Here is a 14,378-nt window from a genome sequence, read left to right as displayed (position 1 = left end):
GCCAAATGACCCCTGAAATTTTCCAAATTTTCACATGACAGTTGTATAAGTGCACTTTAAACGTAGGAAAAAATTTGAAGGTCGTAAGAGGAAGCTATCTCCCATTCGTCATCAAACATGCATTGTTCCCTCTCGGAACCACAAACCTTCTAGCGATTTGCTCCGGTTTGTGAGGGGTGTGTGTCCAAACATTCGTCAAACATGCCAATTTCTTTAGCACATCATCTTGGTGGCATGACATTAAATCAAGCAAGGTTTCATGTTTTTCTGATCATCTTTTAATTTTTTGGAATTAAAATGCCATTGCACTCCATGCATCTTGCCATGCCTTGAGACCAATATGTTTGAAAATTCCTTCTAATTTACTGCAAATGGAATTAACTCGGACACAAGTACACAAAAATATGATATTTCAAACCGTTATGGATAGGCGTTGCATGTAGATGTAGTTCAAATTTGAATTACGGTCATTAAATGGTTAGAAAATCACTTAAATGTCTTTAAAAGGTCAAATGACACCTGAAACTTTCCAAATATTCACGTGACAGTTGTATTAATGCACGTTAAACGTAGGAAAAATTTGAAGGCCGTAAGAGGAAGCTATCTTCGTTCGTCATCAAACATGCATTGTTCCCTCTCGGAATCACGAACCTTCTAGCGAGTTGCTCCGGTTTGTGAGGGTGTGGGTCCAAACATTCGTCAAACATGCCAATTTCTTTACCACATCATCTTGGTGGCATGATATTTAATCAAGCAAGGTTTCATGTTTTTCTGATCATTTTTTTATTTTTTGGAATTAAAATGCCATGGCACTCTATGCATGTGCACATGCCTTGAGACCAATATGTTGGACAATTCCTTCTAATTTACTGCACATGGAATTAACTCGCACACAAGTACACAAAAATATGATTTTTCAAACCGTTATGGTTAGGCGTTGCATGTTGATGTAGTTCAAATTTGGATTACGGTCATTAAATGGTTAAAAAAATCACTTAAATGTCTTTAAAAGGTCAAATGACCCCTGAAATTTGCCAAATTTTCACATGACAGTTGAATTAGTGCACGTTAAACATAGGAAAAAATTTGAAGGTCGTAAGAGGAAGCTATCTCCAGTTCGTCATCAAACATGCATTGTTCCCTCTCGGAACCACGAACCTTTTAGCGAGTTGCCCCGGTTTGTGAGGGTGTGTGTCCAAACGTTCGTCAAACATGCCAATTTCTTTACCACATCATCTTGGTGGCATGACATTAAATCAAGCAAGGTTTCATGTTTTTTTGATCATTTTTTAATTACTTTGGAATTAAAATGCCATGGCACTCCATGCATGTGCCCCTGCCTTGAGACGAATATGTTTGAAAATATCTTCTAATTTACTGCACATGGAATTAAGTCGCACACAAGTACACAAAAAATATGATTTTTCCAACCGTTATGGTGAGGCGTTGCATTTACATGTAGTTCAAATTTGAATTACGGTCATTAAATGGTTAGAAAATCACGTAAATGTCTTTAAAAGGTCAAATGACCCCTGAATTTTTCCAAATTTTCAAATGACAGTTGTATTAGTGCATGTTAAACGTAGGAAAAAAATTGAAGGCCGTAAGAGGAAGCTATCTCCTATTCGTCATCAAACATGCATTGTTCCCTCTCAGAACCATGAACTTTATAATGAGTTGCTCCGGTCTGTGAGGGGTGTGTGTCCAAACGTTCGTCAAACATGCCAATTTCTTTACCACATCATCCTGGTGCCATGACATTAAATCAAGCAAGGTTTCATGTTTTTCTGATCATTTTTATATTTTTTGGAATAAAAATGCCATGGCACTCCTTGCATACATATGCATGTGCCCATGTCGTGAGACCAATATGTTTGAAAATTCCTTCTAATTTACTGCACATGGAATTAACTCGCACACAGGTACACAAAAATATGATTTTTCTAACCGTTATGGTTAGGCGTTGCATGTAGATGTAGTTCAAATTTGAATTACGGTCATTAAATGGTTAGAAAAACACTTAAATGTCTTTAAAACGTCAAATGACCCCTGAATTTTTCCAAATTTTCACGTGACAGTTGTATTAGTACACGTTAAACGTAATAAAAAAGTTGAAGGCCGTAAGAGGAAGCTATCTCCCGTTCGTCATCAAACATGCATTGTTCCCTCTCGGAACCACGAACCTTCTAGCGAGGTTCTCCGGTTTGTGAGGGGTGTGTGCCCAAACGTTCGTCAAACATGCCAATTTCTTAACCACATCATCTTGGTGGCATGACATTAAATCAAGCAACGTTTCATGTTTTTCTGATTTTTTTAATTTTTTGGAATTAAAATGCCATGGCACTCCATGTATGTGTCCATGTCGTGAAACCAATATGTTCGAAAATTCCTTCTAATTTACTGCACATGGAATTAACTCGCACATAAGTACACAAAAATATGATTTTTCAAACCGTTATGGTTAGGCGTTGCATGTAGATGTAGTTCAAATTTGAATTACGGTCATTAAATGGTTAGAAAATCACTTAAATGTCTTTAAAAGGTCAAATGACCCCTGAAATTTTCCAAATTTTCACATGACAGTTGTATTAATGCACATTAAACGTAGGAAAAAATTTGAAGGCCGTCAGAGGAAGCTATCTTCGTTCGTCATCAAACATGCATTATTCCCTCTTGGAACCACGAACCTTCTAGCGAGTTGCTCCGGTTTGTGAGGGGTGTGTGTCCAAACGTTCGTCAAACATGCCAATTTCTTTATCACATCATCTTGGTGGCATGACATTTAAATCAAGCAAGGTTTCATGTTTTTCTGATCATTTTTTATTTTTTGGAATTAAAATGCCATGGCACTCCATGCATGTGCCCATGCCTTGAGACCAATATGTTTGAAAATAACTTCTAATTTACTACACATGGAATTAAATCGCACACAAGTACACAAAAAATATGATTTTTCAAACTGTTATGATTAGGCGTTGCATTTAGATGTAGTTCAAATTTGAATTACGGTCATTAAATGGTTAGAAAATCACTTAAATGTCTTCAAAAGGTCAAATGACCCTGAATTTTTCCAAATTTTCACATGACAGTTGTATTAGTGCACGTTAAATGTAGGAAACAAATTGAAGGCCGTAAGAGGAAGCTATCTCCTATTCGTCATCAAACATGCATTGTTCCCTCTCGGAACCATGAACTTTCTAAAAATGCTCCGGTTTGTGAGGGGTGTGTGTCCAAACGTTCGTCAAACATGCCAATTTCTGTACCACATCATCTTGGTGGCATGACATTAAATCAAGCAAGGTTTCATGTTTTTCTGATCATTTTTGTATTTTTTGGAATTAAAATGCCATGGCACTCCTTGCATACATAGCATGTGTCCATTTCATGAGACCAATATGTTTGAAAATTCCTTCTAATTTACTGCACATGGAATTAACTCGCACACAAGTACACAAAAATATGATTTTTCTAACCGTTATGGTTAGCCGTTGCATGTAGATGTAGTTCAAATTTGAATTACGGTCATTAAATGGTCATAAAATCACTTAAATGTCTTTAAAAGGTCAAATGACCCCTGAATTTTTCCAAATTTTCACATGACAGTTGTATTAGTGCATGTTAAACATAAGAAAAAAGTTGAAGGCCGGAAGAAGAAGCAATCTCCCGTTCGTCATCAAACATGCATTGTTCCCTCTCGGAACCACGAACCTTCTAGCGAGGTTCTCCGGTTTGTGAGGGGTGTGTGCCCAAACGTTCGTCAAACATGCCAATTTCTTAACCACATCATCTTCGTGGCATGACATTAAATCAAGCAAGGTCTCATGTTTTTCTGATCATTTTTTAATTTTTTGGAATTAAAATGCCATGGCACTCCATGCATGTGCCCATGCCTTGAGACCAATATGTTTCAAAATTCCTTCTAATTTACTGCACATGGAATTTACTCGCACACAAGTACACAAAAATATGATTTTTCAAACCGTTATGGTTAGGCGTTGCATGTAGATGTGGTTCAAATTTGAATTACGGTTATTAAATGGTTAGAAAATCACTTAAATTTCTTTAAAAGGTCAAATGACCCCTGAAATTTTCCAAATTTTCACATGACAGTTGTATTAATGCACGTTAAACGTAGGAAAAAATTTGAAGGCCGTAAGAGGAAGCTATCTTTCTTCGCCATCAAACATGCATTGTTCTCTCTCGGAACCACGAACCTTCTAACGAGTTGCTCCGGTTTGTGAGGGGTGTGTCCAAACATTCGTCAAACATGCCAATTTCTTTACCACATCATCTTGGTGGCATGACATTAAATCAAGCAAGGTTTCATGTTTTTCTGATCATTTTTTAATTTTTTTTGGAATTAAAATGCCATGGCACTCCATGCATGTGCCCATGCCTCAGACCAATATGTTTGAAAATACATTCTAATTTACTGCACATGGAATTAAGTTGCACAGAAGTACACAAAAAATATGATTTTTCAAACCGTTATGATTAGGTGTTGCATTTAGATGTAGTTCAAATTTGAATTACGGTCATTAAATGGTTGGAAAATCACTTAAATGTCTTCAAAAGGTCAAATGACCCTGAATTTTTCCAAATTTTCACAAGACAGTTGTATTAGTGCATGTTAAACCTCGGAAAAAAATTGAAGGCCGTAAGAGGAAGCTATCTCCCGTTCGTCATCAAACATGCATTGTTCCCTCTCGGAACCACGAACCCTCTAGCAAGTTGCTCCGGTTTGTGAGGGGTGTGTGTCCAAACGTTCGTCAAACATGCCAATTTCTTTACCACATCATCTTCTTGGCAGGACATTAAATCAAGGAAGGTTTCATGTTTTTCTGATCATTTTTTTATTTTTTGGAATTAAAATGCCACGGCACTCCATGCATACGTATGCATGTGCCCATGCCTTGAGACTAATACGTTTGAAAATTCCTTCTAATTTAATGCACATGGAATTAACTCGCACACAAGTACACAAAAATATGATTTTTCAAACCGTTACGGTTAGGCGTTGCATGTAGATGTAGTTCAAATTTGAATTACGGTCATTAAATGGTTAGAAAATCACGTAAATGTCTTCAAAAGGTCAAATGACCCCTGATTTTTTCCGAATTTTCACATAACAGTTGTATTAGTGCACGTTAAACGTAGGAAAAAGTTTGAAGGCCATAAGAGGAAGCTATCGGCTATTCGTCATCAAACATGCATTGTTCCCTCTCGGAACCCTGAACTTTCTAATGCGTTGCTCCGGTTTGTGAGGGGTGTGTGTCCAAACGTTCGTCAAACATGCCAATTTCTTTACCACATCATCCTGGTGGCATGACAATAAATCAAGCAAGGTTTCATGTTTTTCTGATCATTTTTTTATTTTTGGAATTAAAATGCCATGGCACTCCTTGCATCCGTATGCCTGTGTCCATGTCATGAGACCAATATGTTTGAAAATTCCTTCTAATTTACTGCACATGGAATTAACTCGCACACAAGTACACAAAAAATATGATTTTTCTAACCGTTATGGTTAGGCCCTGCATGTAGATGTAGTTCAAATTGAATTACGGTCATTAAATGGTCAGAAAATCACTTAAATGTCTTTAAAAGGTCAAATGACCCCTGAATTTTTCAAAATTTTCACATGACACTTGTATTAGTGCATGTTAAATGTAAGAAAAAAGTTGAAGCCCGTAAGAGGAAGCTATCTCCTGTTCGTCATCAAACATGCATTGTTCCCTCTCGGAACCACGAACCTTCTAGCGAGGTTCTCCGATTTGTGAGGGGTGTGTGCCCAAACGTTCATCAAACATGCCAATTTCTTTACCACATCATCTTGGTGGCATGACATTAAATCAAGTAAGGTTTCATGTTTTTCTGATGGCACTCCTTGCATACGTATGCATTTGTCCATGTCGTGAGACCAATATGTTTGAAAATTCCTTCTAATTTACTGCACATGGAATTAACTCGCACACAAGTACACAGATATGGTTTTTCAAACCGTTTTGGTTAGGCTTTGCATGTAGATGTAATTCAAATTTGAATTACGGTCATTAAATTGTTAGAAAATCACTTAAATGTCTTAAAAGGTCAAATGACCCCTGAAATTTTCCAAATTTTGACATGACAGTTGTATTAGTACTACAATATTTCTCGTTCATTTAAAACACCATCAGTTGGCACTTTACTCCAAATTCGTCTTTCCCAGCTAATAAAAAATATCTACAACATCACACATAGTTGTTTTCTAGGAACCGTTTGCAATGAAAATATCTGGGTCTATTTAAGTCTCCCTCCTTAAGCTTCGCCGGCTCGTCTGCTCTAGTGCCAGCAACCCCCGAATCCACGAACCCCGATCCCCATTCCCGCACCCCCTTCTTGCAAAGATGAAGCCATGGAAACGCTTCATGAAGGCCCGTACGATGGCCGCGTCCCCCCTCCCCGAGCGCTGCCGCCTGCGCCGAGAGCGCGGCCGCCTACGCCGAGAGTGCCACCGCATCTGCATTGAGCGCCGCCGCTTCTGCCGAGAGGGTGTCTACGGTAGCCGACAGGGCAGGTGTAGGAGCTGAGACGGCTGCTGCTGCTGCGATGGTGGCGGCAAACGCTAAGAGCGCTCGAGCTGCCGTCGATGCCACTGATGTCACCCTGGCCCGGGTCGAGGCCATCCACGCCAAGATCGAGGATGCACACGCCAAGATATTCCAGGCCACCTCGGACTCTACCATGCAACCCATGTCTGAAAAGGCGGCGGTGGCCATGGAGCACCTGCTTCCTCATAAGGTTGTCGAGCGGGAGCTAGAGATGCAGGAGGCGGCGGAGATTGAGGAGCGCCAGGAGGAGGAGTTGCGCGTGGCTGATACGTCTCCAACCTATCTATAATGTATGAAGTATTCATGCTATTATATTATTCTTCTAGGATGTTTTATATGCATTTATATGCTATTTTATATGATTTTTGGGACTAACCTATTAACCTAGAGCCCAGTGCCAATTTCTGCTTTTTCCTTGTTTTTGAGTATCGCAGAAAAGGAAAACCAAACGGAGTCCAATTGAGCTGAAATTTGACGGAGATCATTTTTGGACTAGAAGAAGCCCACGGAGCAGCGGAGATGGACGAGAAGAGTCTCGGGCTTCCCACGAGGGTGGGGGGCGCGCCCACCCCCCTGGGCGCGCCCCCAGCCTCGTGGACAGCCCGGAGACCCCCCTGACTTGTTCCCGACGCCAAAACCTCTTATATATACAGAAACTTCCAGAAAGAAACCTAGATCGGGAGTTCCATCGCCGCAAGCCTCTGTAGCCACCAAAAACCAATCGGAACCCTGTTCCGGCACCCTGCCGAAGGGGGGATCCATCACCGGTGGCCATCTTCATCATCCCGGCGCTCTCCATGACGATAAGGGGGTAGTTCACCCTCGCGGCTGAGGGTATGTACCAGTAGCTATGTGTTTGATCTCTCCCTCTCTCTCGTGTTCTTGAGGTGGTACGATCTTGATGTATCGTGAGCTTTGCTATTATAATTGGTTCTTATGATGTTTCTCCCCCTCTACTCTCTTGTAATGGATTGAGTTTTCCCTTTGAAGTTATCTTATCGGATTGAGTCTTTAAGGATTTGAGAACACTTGATGTATGTCTTGCATGTGCTTATCTGTGGTGACAATGGGATATTTACGTGATCTACTTGATGTATGTTTTGGTGATCAACTTGCGGGTTCTGTAACATTGTGAACTTATGCATAGGGGTTGGCACATGTTTACGTCTTGACTCTCCGGTAGAAACTTTGGGGCACTCTTTGAAGTTCTTTGTGTTGGTTGAATAGATGAATTTGAGATTGTGTGATGCATATCGTATAATCATACCCACGGATACTTGAGGTGACATTGGAGTATCTAGGTGACATTAGGGTTTTGGTTGATTTGTGTCTTAAGGTGTTATTCTAGTATGAACTCTTGAATAGATCGATACGAAAGAATAACTTTGAGGTGGTTTCGTACCCTACAATAATCTCTTCGTTTGTTCTCCGCTATTAGTGACTTTGGAGTGACTCTTTGTTGCATGTTGAGGGATAGTCATATGATCCAGTTATGTTATTATTGTTGAGAGAACTTGCACTAGTGAAAGTATGAACCCTAGGCCTTGTTTCCTAGCATTGCAATACCGTTTGTGCTCACTTTTATCATTAGTTACCTTGCTGTTTTTATATTTTCAGATTACAAAAACCTATATCTATCATCCGTATTGCACTTGTATCACCATCTCTTCGCCGAACTAGTGCACCTATACAATTTATCATTGTATTGGGTGTGTTGGGGACACAAGAGACTCTTTGTTATTTGGTTGCAGGGTTGTTTGAGAGAGACCATCTTCAACCTACGCCTCCCATGGATTGATAAACCTTAGGTCATCCACTTGAGGGAAATTTGCTACTGTCCTACAAACCTCTGCACTTGGAGGCCCAACAACGTCTACAAGAAGAAGGTTGCGTAGTAGACATCAAGCTCTTTTCTGGCGCCGTTGCCGGGGAGGTGAATGCTTAAAGGTATATCTTTAGAGCTTGCAATCGAATCTTTTAATTTCTTGTTTTAGCACTAGTTTAGTTTATAAGAGAAAACAACAAAAAAATGGAATTAAGGGTGCCTCATATGCTTCATCTTTTTAATGTCTTTCGTGAAAATGATGGGAAGGAAAATTGTTCTCAAGTACTAGAAGAAGAATTACATAGAATGCTTGGCATAAAATATGTGAATGATGAGCATGATTGCAATGTTGTTAGTATGAATTCTTTGAATACCCATGAAGCTAATGATATGCCAAGCCACAAGCTTGGCGATGCTATGTTTCATGAAGATGAGATTTTTCGTCCCCCAAGTTTTGATGAGCAAATTTATTATGATGAAAGCATGCCTCCTATTTATGATGATTATTGTGATGACATGTATGCTATAAAGAATAAAGATAACCATGAAACTTGTCATCATGATTTTAATTTTCAATTGGATTATGCTTCAGATGATAGTTATTTTGTTGAGTTTACTCCCACTACTATTGATGAAAATAAATTTGCTTATGTGGAGAGTACTAAATTTTCTATGCAAGTAGATCATGAAAAGAATGCTTTATGTGCTGGTTATATGGTTGAATTAATTCATGATGCTACTGAAAATTATTATGAGAGAGGATCATATGCTTCTACATATTGCAATAATATAAAGTTTCCTCTCTATGTGTTGAAAATCATGAAGTTATGCTTCCTATGCTAGTTGATTATTGTTGCCATAAGTTGTTTGCTCACAAAATCCCTATGCATAGGAAGTGGGTTAGACTTTAAATGTGCTAGTCATATTCTTCATGATGCTCTCTTTATGTTTCAATTCTTATCTTTTAGGTGAGCATCATTGAAATCATCATGCCTAGCTAGGGGCGTTAAACGTTAGCGCTTGCTGGGAGGCAACCCAATTTTATTTTTGTTCCTTGATTTTTGTTCCTGTTTAGTAATAAATAAAACATCTAGCCTCTGGTTAGATGTGGTCTTATGTTTTAATTAGTGTTTGTGCCAAGTAAGACCTATAGGATCTTCTTGGATGACAATTATTTGATCTTGCTGAAAAAGACAGAAACTTTCTGCTCACGAAAACAATTGTTAAAAATCACCAGAAAGAGATAAAATACTGATTCCAATTGCAGTAGATCAATAAACAAATTATCTAGGTCGTCCTAGTTTGGTAGATTTTTCTGAGTTACAGAAGTTTGCGTTAGATACTGATTACTACAGACTGTTCTGTTTATGACAGATTCTGTTTTTCATGTGTTGTTTGCTTATTTTGATGAATCTATGGCTAGTATCGGCGGGTATGAACCATAGAGAAGTTGGAATACAGTAGGTTTAACACGAATATAAATAAAGAATGAGTTCATTACGGTACCTTTAAGTGGTGGTTTGTTTTCTTTCGCTAACGGAGCTCATAAGATTTTCTGTTGAGTTTTGTGTTGTGAAGTTTTCAAGTTTTGGGTAAAGATTCGATGGACTATGGAATAAGGAGTAGAAAGAGCCTAAGCTTGGGGATGCCCAAGGCACCCCAAGGTAATATTTAAGGACAACCAAAAGCCTAAGCTTGGGGATGCCCCGGGTGGCATCCCCTCTTTCGTCTTCGTTCATCGGTAACTTTACTTGGATCTATATTTTTATTCACCACATGATATGTGTTTTGCTTGGAGCGTCATTTTATTTTCTTTTGTTTTGCTTGCTGTTTGAATTAAATACCAAGATCTGAAATTCTTAAATGTTAGAGAGTCTTTTCACATAGTTACATAATTATTCGACTACTCATTGATCTTCACTTATATCTTTTTGGAGTAGTTTGTCATTTACTCATGTGCTTCACTTATGTCCTATGAGTAAATGGTTGAATGATTTGAATGTCATAAATCTGAAATTATATATGTTTCATATGCCTTTCCCATGGGGAGTAATGCCTTCACATATAAGAAGTAGAGGTGGTAAATTTTTTGAAGGTTAGCAAACATTGTATTGGTCATATGAAAAATTCATGAAAGAATATTGAAGGAAGAGAGATTTCACATATAAATATACTATCTTGGACATCTTCTATGATTGTGATCCCCATTAATTATTTTCAAACTTGATCAAATTAGTTGAAGTTGGACAAGGAAGACAACTTAATGAGTTATGCTTGGGTATATTTGTATAAGTTATATTGTTATGGATCCTCTAACATGTGGTGCTTGCTATTTAGAATCCTTTGCTAGCCAAAATATCTGTACTAAGCGGGAATATTGCTTGTGCATCCAAATTCCTTGAACCAACTTTATTCCATGAGTGTCCATCATATCTACCTATATGCGGTATTTACCTGCCGTTCCAAGTAAATTTGCATGTGCCAAACTCTAAACCTTCAAATAATAATCTGTTTTGTATGCCTGAATCGCTCATGTAGCGACTAGGGGTTGTGAGTATCTTCCATGCTAGGTGGGTTATTCTCACGATGAGTGGACTCCGCTCATCATTCACGAGAAAATGGCTGGTAACTGGGATGCCCAGTCCTATGATCAAAAGATCAAAAACAAATTCGCAAATAATTTAAACAAACTCCCCCAGGATTGTTGATAGTTGGACGGCACCCGTTGTTTCGGACAAGCCATGGAGTGTGATTGTTGGTGGAGGGGGAGTAAAATCTTTACCTTTCTGTTTGGGAACTTCCTATAATGTATCTAGTATGGAAGATATTGGGAACTCTTGGTCGTTATGTTGACAATGAAAGCATCCCTCTCAAAATTATTTTCATCTCTGTTTTAGCTTCGAGCTCTGGCACCTCTGCAAATCCCTGCTTCCCTCTGCGAAGGGCCTATCTTTTACTTTTATGCAAGAGTAGGCAGTATTCCTTCTCATTCCAACCTACTTTTTACTTGGCAAGCATCATGTGGTGGAGAAAGATCTAAGCATATATGGCCATTCAAATATATTTGATCATGAATTATTATTGTTGACAATTATCTATATGATAAATAAGTTGGGAGGCGAAACATTAAGCCCCTATCTTTCTCTGTGTTCAATGGATGCTATTTGTTCTAAAAATATGCTTTGAGTGGTAGCAATCATGGAAGACTATATGATAGTTGAGTATGTGGGATTTGCTAAAACAAAGCTCTTACATAGACCCTTCCTGAAAATAAGATGAATTGCAATTGTTTGATGACTGAGAACTGTTTGTTAGTTTTCAAGAAATTTTATGATCTATACTTTAACATGTGAATACCTTGTTACTTGATCATGAGAAGCTTTATGATATGAGCTACTGTTATGACATATAATGATGCTAGAAAAGGTGATTGAAATTATCATTGATCAAACTTGTGCACCTGCTAGCATTCACACTTCATAAATTATTTCTTTTATCATTTACCTACTCGAGGACAAGCAGGAATTAAGCTTGGGGATGCTGATACGTCTCCAATGTATCTATAATTTATGAAGTATTCATGCTATTATATTATCCTTCTAGGATGTTTTATATGCATTTATATGCTATTTTATAAGATTTTTGGGACTAACCTATTAACCTAGAGCCCAGTGCGAGTTTCTATTTTTTCCTTGTTTTTGAGTATCGCAGAAAAGGAAAACCAAACGGAGTCCAATTGAGCTGAAATTTGACGGAGATCATTTTTCGACCAGAAGAAGCCCACGGAGCATCGTAGATGGACCGGAAGTGTCCCAGGCTTCCCACGAGGGTGGGGGCTCGCCCACCCCCTTGGGCGCGCCCCCCTACCTCGTGGACAGCCCGGAGACCCCCCTGACTTGTTTCCGACGCCAAAACCTCTTATATATACAGAAACTTCTAGAAAGAAACCTAGATCGGGAGTTCCGCCGCCGCAAGCCTCTGTAGCCACCCAAAACTAATCGGGACCCTGTTCCAGCACCCTGCCGGAGGGGGGATCCATCACCGGTGGCCATCTTCATCATCCCGGCGCTCTCCTTGACGAGGAGGGAGTAGTTCACCCTCAGGGCTGACGGTATGTACCAGTAGCTATGTGTTTGATCTCTCTCTCTCTCTCTCTCTCTCTCGTGTTCTTGAGGTGGTATGATCTTGATGTATCACAAGCTTTGCTATTATAGTTGGATCTTATGATGTTTCTCCCCCTCTACTCTCTTGTAATGGATTGAGTTTTCCCTTTGAAGTTATCTTATCGGATTGAGTCTTTAAGGATTTGAGAACACTTGATGTATGTCTTGCATGTGCTTATCTGTGGTGACAATGGGATATTCACGTGATCTACTTGATGTATGTTTTGGTGATCAACTTGCGGGTTCATAACATTGTGAACTTATGCATAGGGGTTGGCACACGTTTTTGTCTTGACTCTCCGGTAGAAACTTTGGGGCACTCTTTGAAGTTCTTTGTGTTGGTTCAATAGATGAATTTGAGATTGTGTGATGCATATCGTATAATCATACCCACGGATACTTGAGGTGACATTGGAGTATCTAGGTGACATTAGGGTTTTGGTTGATTTGTGTCTTAAGGTGTTATTGTAGTACGAACTCTTGAATAGATCGATCCGAAAGAATAACTTTGAGGTGGTTTCGTACCCTACAATAATCTCTTTGTTTGTTCTCCGCTATTAGTGACTTTGGAGTGACTCTTTCTTGCATGTTGAGGGATAGTTATATGATCCAGTTATGTTATTATTGTTGAGAGAACTTGCACTAGTGAAAGTATGAACCCTAGGCCTTGTTTCCTAGCATTGCAATACCGTTTGTGCTCACTTTTATCATTAGTTACCTTGCTGTTTTTATATTTTCAGATTACAAAACCTATATCTATCATCCATATTGCACTTGTATCACCATCTCTTCGCCAAACTAGTGCACCTATACAATTTATCATTGTATTGGGTGTGTTGGGGACACAAGAGACTCTTTGTTATTTGGTTGCAGGGTTGTTTGAGAGAGACCATCTTCAACCTACGCCTCCCATGGATTGATAAACCTTAGGTCATCCACTTGAGGGAAATCAAACCTCTGCACTTGGAGGCCCAACAACGTCTACAAGAAGAAGGTTGCGTAGTAGACATCAGTGCCCGAGGTCGAGGTAGAGAAGAGTCTGTCCGTCGAGGAATCGGCGATGGAGTACCAACACGAGCTCTGGCGCAGCCACTACTACGAGTACTACAACCTTGAGGGCGGCGCCGAGGACGAGGACGAGGACGCGGTTGACTTCAGCAGGGGGGACGCGGAGTCCACCAACGGCGGCAGGTCGCCAGGACAAGTCATCGACGTCTCATCTCACAATGGCGATGCATAGGCCGGCGCGGCGGCGGATTTGTTAAAATTATGGGTACTTAGGCTTTGTTTTTAATGCTGGTCTTTTGTTAGAGCAATGTTTAGGTCAATTGGCTCTATGTAATTACTAAAATTGCTTGATTCAGTAAGTGTGGTCTGTCTGCTATATGCTCTTTTGTGTGCCCAAATTAGCAAGCGATGTTAAATTATGCAATGACGTACCCGAGGAAATTTCCACCAAAATTTCAATTATCAAACTCATCCCATGCGCGTAAAGCAGAAGAATCATTTGCGATGCACACAATCGTTCAAAGTGAATGGTCCGGCGGCACCGCGCGCAAAGTTTCCCTCCACATTTCCAAAATTTTGGCCTGCCGCCAAAATATCTACCCCCGCCCCCCTTCCCCCTTCCCCACCCCCTTTTCTCCCTGACCCCAAGTCATATTTCCCTTGTTTCCTCCTTCCTTCCTTGCTAAGCTATAGCCGCTTCCTCGCTCTCGCCGTCTCGCATCCTACAGCCGGGGTCGCCATGGTCTTCTTCAAAGACCTCTCCGGCGGTTCCTCCTCCGGCGAGTACTCGTT

The sequence above is a fragment of the Triticum aestivum genome, chromosome 3D, assembly GCF_018294505.1.
Source record: "Triticum aestivum cultivar Chinese Spring chromosome 3D, IWGSC CS RefSeq v2.1, whole genome shotgun sequence".
In the NCBI taxonomy this organism is placed as follows: Eukaryota; Viridiplantae; Streptophyta; class Magnoliopsida; order Poales; family Poaceae; genus Triticum; species Triticum aestivum.
The sequence above is the reverse complement of the archived record's forward strand: the minus strand, read 5'-3'. Positions refer to the sequence as shown.